The sequence below is a fragment of the Eurytemora carolleeae genome, unplaced genomic scaffold (genome assembly GCF_000591075.1).
Source record: "Eurytemora carolleeae unplaced genomic scaffold, Eaff_2.0 scaffold33, whole genome shotgun sequence".
Lineage (NCBI taxonomy): Eukaryota > Metazoa > Arthropoda > Copepoda > Calanoida > Temoridae > Eurytemora > Eurytemora carolleeae.
The window spans coordinates 93,398-103,485 of record NW_019396220.1 but is presented as its reverse complement, the minus strand read 5'-3'; the positions used below and the strand labels follow the sequence as shown (position 1 = coordinate 103,485).

Genomic DNA, 10,088 nt, shown 5'->3' with positions numbered 1-10,088 from the left:
ACAAAATCATACAAAGAAACATATTCCTTGGATTGTACTAACTTCATGGATTGTACTAACTTCATGGATTGTACTAACTTCATGGATTGTACTAACTTCATGGATTGTACTAACTTCTTAGATTGTACTAACTTCATGGATTGTACTAACTTCTTGGATTGTACTAACTTCTTGGATTGTACTAACTTCATGGATTGTACTAACTTCATGGATTGTACTAACTTCATGGATTGTACTAACTTCTTGGATTGTACTAACTTCTGGATTGTACTAACTTCTTGGATTGTACTAACTTCTTGGATTGTACTAACTTCATGGATTGTACTAGCTTCAGGGATTGTACTAACTTCTTGGATTGTACTAACTTCATGGATTTACTAAGTTTTGCAAGTAACTGGAAGTTTAACTATAGGCTACGATTAAGGAATTTCTTAATGATTACTCAGTTTAGGAAAAACTTGGAAAGGACATATTGTAAAAAATGAGTTTGTTTAGAACTTAAAATTATTTGTAAAATTGTTTACTTAGTTTGGATTAGTAGATTTTAGAGCAACCCTTAAATAATATTACATTTTGTATTTATTTAAACATTTTGTACAATTTGGGATTTCTACTTTCAGGTTTGCCAGTCTTGTTGATGAATAACCCTGGTTCCTCGATTAGATCTTGGTTTAAATCCAACTCTAAACAAAACATTTTTTTAGCTTTACTTAATAATCCTTTTCGGTGGATAAATACCAGTTAAAATTTTCATTTCTGAGAAGAAACACCCTTTATAGAAAGAGATGCAAGCCTGATTCAAGAGGGATGGAATCCTCGGTAGCCATGAGCCTCCACCATGCAGACACGAGCCTCCCAGATTTGCTATGCAGACCAAGTCTCCGCCATGCAGTAAAGAGCCTCCGCTATCCAGTAAAAGAACCCCCGCTATACATTTTCATTTTTTAACATAGTGTCACAAGAATTTTACTTAAGATTAATATTATTTATAGATTGTCATGATTTGTAACTTATAATGACTCATAAATTGGTTTAAAAGATTTCTGTTTTACAATAAAACATTTCTTACACAGTAAGAAGGCTATTTAAAAATTAATTTCCCAAATTGACTTTGTTTATTTTGTTTTAATCTTTGATTTTAGCAAAACCTTTTATGGGAAATATTTTTAAATTCACCAATTTTGATTATCTGGTAAAATCTGGTAAAATTTCAAAAAATGTATTGCTTTAATCAAAGATTATAAATTCAAAAATAAAGATTTTTAAATTAAATATTTTATATTCCGTTAAGTTTTGCATGTTAACATTTGTATTAAAAGATATATTTTGTAAATATCACATTAGTTTAGTTACGGAGTATACATATTTAATGTAGATTTTAAGATACTGCAGCAATAAACGTTTATCAAACAATCAATCAATTATATTTAATGTGAATGATGTACTAATTAGTATCCGGTTCATGAAGAACATATTTAATAACATTACGGGATGAATTTGTTAAATAAATGACACGTATTGAAAAATTTCTCAAGTTATAATAAAAACAACATTTTTGATAATACTATGGATCAGTACTTTTCGTGTTACACATAATAATTTAGATAAAATTTATATTAATCACAACATTTTTTAGGAAAATTGAGAAATTTGAAAAAATGAACATACATTTACAGAATTTATATGAAATTAGAAGACACCTTTCGAAAATTCTTCGAATTATGTTAAAGACGACATTTTTTAATAGTACTTAAAAAAACATCCAGTGTATTTGGAACCACGATATATTTAAGGAAACATTTTTTGAGAATATTATGAAACATTCTATGAGCATTATAATTTTTATATAGCATGTGTAATTATTTAAAAATATGAAATTCGGTAATCTGATAAAGATTATTGCTTGTGGCAGAAACAATTTTATAGCATTTAGATCATTTGGTTTAATCATGTCGTTAATCAAAACTTCTGTCACATTCCAGAAGGGTGCTCAGCATCCTTTGGGGCCTGAAAACCCCTGAAATCAATAGATTTCACTGGTCCAGGGGGGGGGCTTCTTTAGGCCTGAAACCGGGCTTTAATACTAACTGCCTGAGTTCTAAGGCACACTGCCTGAATGACAGCTTTTTCCTGTAGCAAACTAAATCTTTGTTTTGACCCACTTCCACTTGTCAGATTTTGATAAAATTCAAATTTTTTGCAAACAACCTGTCAAAGGAAATTTGCACATTTTTAGTTTTTCTTGATTAAAAATCAGGTTATTTAAAATTTTGCAAAAATTTTTGCATATTTGAAATGGCATGGTCAAGGGCTTTTCAAAAATGTATAATTTTTCATTTTTTGGACAAATTTTTTTTTGCAAACATTTTTACTATATAACTGGATTTTGCGATAAAAAATTCAATTTTTGCAAATTTGCAAATTTTTTGCAGATTCTAAAAGTAGAGCACAAGAGCTTTCCAATGATGTATCATTTGTCATATTTTGACATAAAACATGGGAGTTAGAGGGGGGGTCAAATTGACCCCCCCCCCCAGCATATCCTGGTTTTCAAGTACCCCAGCAGAGATAGGGTGAAACCATTATAATGGTTATAGCCGGAAATGATAAATTCTCAAAATTTCTAAAAGAGAAAAAGTCGTTGAGGATGGCTTCTTTCTTATCGTAGAATCATGCGCTCGAGCTTTCTGTCTCTCGATGCTCGGTGACTCCGGACTTTACGTGGTAGTGAAGTTAAGGAAATCCTCCCTTCAGGATTTTGCTGTGAAGGCTTCATTGTGCTCGTCATCCATCCACGCAGTGAGTGAGTTATGCGTCGTCAATAGTCAGGGATAAACTCCTTACCGGATCTCACCAGCTCTGTCTTCTTTGTCCTTTTCACTTCATCCCAGAGTTTATATCGTCTGGGATATGCTAGTTATAGGTTCTCAACAGTTTTTTTCCCTCTCTATCCTCTTCAATTCATCCCGCAGTTCATTAAATATTGCGACGAAGTTTAAATCAAAGAAAATTAAATCACCTGCGTTAAGGGGGGGTTACGGGGAAATGGAAAAATTTATATTTTTCTTATTTTAAGGAGGTGATACAGAGAAAAATTAAAAAGCGATATTTTTCTTTTATTTTGAAATGCAGGGGGGAAAAGAGAAAAGAAAAACAAACATGAAAAACAAAATAAGATATTCGTTAAATATTGTGGGTTACACTTCGTGTAATTAGTCTGAAAATAATATCAAATAAAATTACTTTCAGAATTTTTTCTCTAAACGTTTTCTTTTTTTGCGTAAAAAAATATTCAAATTTTATAAACAACTTTACAAGTCATAATTAGTCACTATATAGTATATGTAATAATTTATCTATCTTCTTGACTAAGAACGGAACGGAGGATGTAACCGTTCTTTGACTAAGAACACCAAGAACAGAATGGAACAAGATGGTTGTTTTTACATATAAGAACGGAATGGAACAGGACAGAACGGAATGATTGGGAAAAAAAGGAACGAGAACAGAAGGATCTAGCTGATGGCCCTTGTTCTAGAAAAGAACCAAACAATTTCAAAAAACTTGATTGGCATTTCTTTGCTTAGTTTTTACTTGTTTTTTGACAAAATATATTTTTTATGGTTTTTAAATATTGCACATTTTTTATATTTTCTTCATTGATTTTTTGAGATTTTACGTGTTTTTTCATTATAAAGAAACTTTCAATAAGAAAGAAAATATGTGGAAACTGAGAATTTAAAAGTTATTAAAAAAACTAACCTTAAATATGAGGAAGCGGGTCAAAAAAAAGAGGAAAACGATCAACAAACTTGGAATTTAAAACTTTCTCTGCAAACCGGAAACGGACCCAAAAATGAGGAAACGGATTGAAAGAAAGAGAAAAATGATCAACAAACTGAGAATTTTAAACTTTTTTTGAAAACCGGAAACGGACCCATAAAAAGAGGAAAAGGACCCAAAAAAAGGAGAAACCGATCAACAAACGTACCAAGAATTTTAAACTTTTTCTGAAAACCGGAAACGGACTAAAAAAATGAGGAAACGGATCGAAAATATTAAGAAATCCCTCAAAAATATAAGACCGGTATAAACCGGAATCCGACCTAAAAATTGGGGAAACGGATTTTTAAAAAAAAACAGGAAATTCCTCTAAAAAATATATTTAAAGAGATTTCCGATAATTTTTGAAAAAACAGGAAACGCCTCAAAAAAAATTATTTGGAAGTGGTTTCTGTTTTTTGAGTCCGATTCCGTGTTGAGGCGTTTCCATAGCACCGGGCATTCCCCGCACAAATTCCTGTATACGCCCTAGAACAGTGCACCTTTAATAGTTTTGTATAAAACAAATAACCTTGAATGTCTGAGAATATTTTGTGCGTATATCTCGAATTCCTCTCTACGGTCAGGTGGAAGGGATTTATAGGAATCCATTATTATTCGTCTAGTTTTCCCTTGCCGTCTTCCTGTCCAAAATCAATCCATTTAACATGAAATTAAAATACTTGGAAAATTTGCGAAAACTAAAAAAACCTTCAACAGAAATGTGAAATTCATAAATTTAATGATAAAACGATTTTTCAATTTTACAAAAAAAGAAAAACAATTGTATAATAATAATAATAATAATTATAATAATGAAAATATCCTTAACGGTCATCTTCCACTTTAAGGGTTACGGGTTTAAATGAAAAGTTTTTCTATTTCAAAATACACACATTAAAGATGACAATGTAAGTCATCAAATGCCGCGTTTAGTTCCTAAATCAAGTGCTGGGATCAATACCTTTAGCGCTATATCCTATCCTTCCTTTAATAGCAACAGTTATAAATACACTGTTTTTTTATTTTTCAACTCAACATGAGTTTTAATCAATAAATACTGGCTAAATAAGTGGTAAGTGTAAAAATATGAATGAATAAAGTTTAGCTAAATAATCTTATTGTTCAAATGCACCGAACCTAGTTTATATCTGTTGGATTCAAGCAGTGAAATTTTCTAGTCAAAAATGTTAGAACTAGGGACAAGTAATGCATGAAGGGAACAGCCAAGACAAATGTAGGTAATGGATGTCAAACATATTTTTAAGATTTTTTTCTTGTTTAAGTTAATGCTTCCAAGGAATTGGATGATATGACATAAATCAACTCCAAAGTCTGCAAGTTTTCAAATTTTTTCAAATTATTCATAGTTATTTCATCACCTCTGTCTACCTGCAAGATACATTTCAATTTAGCATTTTTTCAAACTCTCAAAAATATGTTTTCCAAAATTATTTGTTTTATACAATTAAGGGCTTTGTATATGCGAATGGTAATTCATAATGTTTACATCCAAGAAATTATTAAAAATGTTCTTTTTTCAACACTGCATAATTGAGAATTTGTAATCGACAATTTTTTTTGATAGGGGGGGGAACTCTTCAAAAAATACTACACCCTTGGGAAAGGTTAGCTTTCACACAAAAAAAGAAAAATTATTTTACTATTGTCATTCAAAAGTTCACAGTTCTAAAAACATCCCAATGAGGAGGACGGATACTTTTACAAATTGAAACTTTTCTCATAGTAAGAGTGTAAAAAGTGTCAAAAAAAATTTATGTCGCTTTGCCGAACTTAACATCACAAATTTTTATTTTTTTCGTGTACAATTTCTAATTGTCCCCGTCTTTTTTTCTAAATAATCCCTAGGGATTATTTAGAAGATCCACCTTAATTCCATGCATGAAAGAAATATTGTTATTTTGGCCTAAACAAAGGAACGCAGACTAAACAATACTCTCACATTTTTACAAAAGAAGTGTATTTAAGCTAACTATTATTATCAAAATAGTAATGTTTCCAGACACGTTATTAATTACAATAACTTTAAGATTGATGTTTGTCCCGTTAGCAGTAGGTAAGGCAGATAGGGTCTGCTTGATTGTAGCCTCTAGTACCCCATGCAGGGCCTCCTAAAGGGATGGAAAGTGTACTCCGAAGGGTCAGGTAGCTTGAGCAGAGCAGCAATCTCGTGGGGCACCTTTAACACAGAGTTCTTGCCCATGTGCTGGGTGGTCAACATCTCAGTCTTCCTTCCAGTGAACCAGACCCTCCCCTTGTACTTTTCCAGCTGGTGTTTAACCTTGTCCAAGTAAACAGCATATTTGCGAATCCTCCCTCCTCTGGAACCATACAGTCAGACTTGAACTGCGTGAGTTTTCTACTAAATTAAATAACTTTTAGTTATTTAAATTCTTAACTTTGTCGAGGAATCTCATCTCAATTTTCAAAAATAAAGATAATTCATCTTAAACGTTTTTTAAACGAAGAGGAATTGAAAAATAATCGAGATTTTCATTTGCGTTTAGTACAGATTATTATATATTATTCGATTCTAGACAAATAAGCTATGACGCCGTCTCCGAGCAGATGCATTTTTATTTCTCAGCGTGTTTAATTACCCAGGAGAGCATTTAACTATTTATTTTAACATGGAATAGAAACAGTTTCGAGCATTCCTTAGTTTTTAAAAAATTGTAGCTGCAAGATAATTTGCATCAGTTCTTATTTATGCTTTACATTCCGAAGAAAGTACTGCCATAGAAGAATTTCTTTTGGAGAATTTGGGCGTAGGACTATCAACCCTCTTGCATCATGGAGACCATGTTCCCGATTGTTCTTTAATCTGCATATCCGTTAGTTAGTCAGTTACAAAAACCCAGCAAATTCCATTTAAGCCTTTCGTTTCTACAATTACTTTAAGTATGTGTGTCGATAACTGCTCAGATATTTCTACATAAAATGGCCATCCTAGAGTTTCTTGAAGAAAAATAATTAAAGAGATTAACAATTTAATCCTGTTAAACATTGGTTAACCTTGTGGATGTTTTTTATTTCCTAAATCAATAACAAAAAGAAAATTACTTATTAATAATTTAAAATTACCGAATTCAAAAATACCAAAAAATCTATATAAAACTTGCTTTTATTTTCAATATATAAAAAATGGCATATTTGTTATAAAAACAAGACATTCGCATATTTATATGTTGTCTATAGCCGGCCAAACAGCTGGACCGATTGGGCTGAAATATTTTTGTGGACACTCATGGGTGGCCGGGGGATTTCAAATTTCAAATTTTTCAGCTAATTGATAATAATAGTAATGATAATAATAATAATAATAATAATAATAATTATAATAATGAAAATATCAATAATAGTAGTAGTAATAATAATAGAAATAAAAATAATAAAAATCATAATAGAAATAACATACCAAAATCCACAAAAAAAACATTTCTTTAATTACAAAAAATTTTCAGGCTGATGTGGATATCCGTGATTACGGGAAAAAAGTTCACAACTTTGAGATCGAGTTTGATGAAACCAACGATAAACTTCAGAAAGCCATCGGTAACAATCCTTTTGTTTAAAGCCATAGAGAATAGAATATATAGAGAGGAATCTCTCGGTATGAATTTTTTCAGTCCCTTTCAGCCTGAAAGGGAGTTCAAAGTGTACAAATCATGTAAATGTTCACAAATTATATGCAGTTGNATATATATATATATATATATATATATATATATATATATATGAGTGATTTTTTATTAGATTAAAGAACAATAATAAAGAAGATCTTTATTTTTTTAAGTGGGTGGATGACAAGCACAATGAAGCCTTCAGAGCAAAATCTTGAAGGGAGAACGGCCGTAACTTCATCACCACAAAAACTCCGGTAAAATCTAAATTTCCTAAAGGGTCAATCAGATATAAGAGTTTTTCTTGTTTATAACACTTTTTAACAGGCAATGCTTCCGCTCATAATGTTGACAGAAGTTTTGATTAATGACCGTAATTAAACCAACTTATCTAAATGCTATAAAACGGTTTCTGCCATCATGCGATAATCGAATCAGATTATCGCATTACATAATTTTTCAAAAAAAGATTATAAAGTTTACAACAATTTCTTTGTAGTTGAATAAAAATATGAAAAATATGAGATTAAGGAGAGATAGTTAGACAGATAGATAGCAACATATGGACCCCTGGACAGATGCATACCCATTATATTAGTAATATGATATGGCAACTATTGAAAAACGCCTTCACCCATGCCTTACTGGTCTATTCAAGCCCACCATCTCTGTTATACCCTGCCTTCAGGGGGCCGAAACCTATGCCTTGAAGACAAATCAATGCCTTCTACCAATGCCTTTTGGTCTGTTTGGGTGGCCGCCTTTAAGAGTGTGGTGTAACTAAAATAATGTTAATAGTTATTTTCTATTTTTAATTGTGCAAAGTACTTTTTCTCTCATTATGTTTTAATTCTTAAATAATGTTAAATTTCTTTTTGCTTTGTGTCAATGTGTTAATTTTTTGCCAAAATTAGTCAGCTCAAAACGTTAAAAAAAACTTACCTTTTTGTTAATTTCTATCTTTAATTCTTCATCCAGTGACTCGAGAAAAGACCCCTTCGAAGATTTTTCAGATTCAGATTTTGCACTTGCAAACCGTACCAAGTCGGTTTGTGGTTGGTTTCCATTTTGCTGTTGTGGACTACCTTTTGTTAGCCTGGCAGACTTTATTTTAGACCAGTGTTGGTTTTCCTTTTCATTCTTCACATTTGAGATTTGATCTGTGAAAGTTTCAGCTGTCTTAAGGTTTGGTAAGTCTTCTATTGCAGGTTTAATTTCAACAACAGTTTTGTCAAGTTTTTTCTTATCTAAGGCTAAAATCAAAACTTAAGTAGATATACTTTTTAAAATATTTAAAATTAAATGTATAAATAAAATAAACAATCCTACCAGAGTCAATTTGATTGAAAATGTTGGATAAAGTGTTGTCAACTGCCTGCAGAAAATATTATTTAAGATTTCTAGATTGAATTAGATTGAATTAGATTGAATTATACGAATTTTAGATTCCATGGGAAATGTTTTAGATCTAATCTTTAACCCTATTCCAACTGGTGCCTCCCCCCAACCCCCAAAATTTTTTTTGGACATAACTCAAAAACCTTTGATCTGAGGCTGTCAGAGTTTTTTTAACTTTTCTAACTTGCAAGTGCTTAAATTATAAACTGATCTTTGCACATTTTCTATTTTTCTTGAATTTGAGGCTTTTTAAGGCTTCTATAAAATGCATTATTTGTCATTTTTTTTCAAAATTTTGTATTTTGATATTTTCTTTTAAACATGTGCAATTTTTTGGCAGATTAGTGAAGCAGAGCCCCAGGTATTTTTAAAACTGTATCAAATGTTACATATTTTTGACACAAAAAGCAAATAGAGGGACGTCTATTTTAAGTAAAAGAGACGTCATGTAGTAGGCTTAGGGTTAGAAATAAGGAAAATTAAAATAAAATATTTTTAAAATTTAGTACTAACTAATAAGTGTATAGAAAAGAGGAGTATTAAAAAAATGTCAGAAACATATGAACAAGAAAAATGAATAGCTGCTGACCATTCAAATGTGCGAAAATATTTTTAAATGTGTAGATTTTCTTTGAATTATTTAGAAGTGTAAACAAAAGTGCAAAAAATCAAACAATTGGAAGTGTATTAACAGACTTTGTTTGACAACGTACAAATTAGGCATTCAGACAGTTTGCCTGGGGACTTAGGCAGTCGGTGTTTAAGCTCAGTTGTATAGGTTTAAAATCAATGAAAGCGGAAAAATTGCTTCTTATGAAAATATTTTGCTTAACTTTAATGATTTCACAATAACGAAAATATTTTAAGCTCCGTAGGACGGAGTACAAAGGGAATTGCGGGCTGAAAATTTGGTTTGGCTGTCTCCGAGAGGAGATTCAAGTTGAAGACGACATTTTGCAGAGGTCTTAAAATTAATGGTTAACAAATGTAAGGTTGAATTTAGAGGAATTAAATAATGTTGTATAATAAATATGCACAGTCACTGTATATATCTACTTTGTAAGTTTGTACATCAAAGTAAATGTAATTAATAGCTTGCAATAACGTTTTTGTTATTATATATTGAGAAACTGAAATATTCGGAGATTAATATATAATTGAATTCCTCAACTGTTTTTTTGCAAAAGAATTGCTTTGGAGAAAAATCACAGTTTCTTGATCTTT

General features: G+C 31.0%; 2 long non-coding RNA genes across 2 annotated transcripts; both read right to left on the bottom strand.

Moving 5' to 3' along the window:
* Positions 1–561: 561 nt before the first annotated feature.
* LOC111698536 (uncharacterized) lies at positions 562–4,464 on the bottom strand. The gene is made up of 2 exons (XR_002764553.1): positions 4,355–4,464; positions 562–683 (listed from the first exon to the last, which is right to left on the bottom strand). It is a non-coding gene; the product is annotated as an uncharacterized LOC111698536 (long non-coding RNA).
* A 4,097-nt stretch (positions 4,465–8,561) lies between these two features.
* On the bottom strand, positions 8,562–9,816 carry LOC111698534 (uncharacterized). The gene is made up of 2 exons (XR_002764552.1): positions 8,796–9,816; positions 8,562–8,719 (listed from the first exon to the last, which is right to left on the bottom strand). It is a non-coding gene; the product is annotated as an uncharacterized LOC111698534 (long non-coding RNA).
* Between the last annotated feature and the right edge of the window lie 272 nt (positions 9,817–10,088).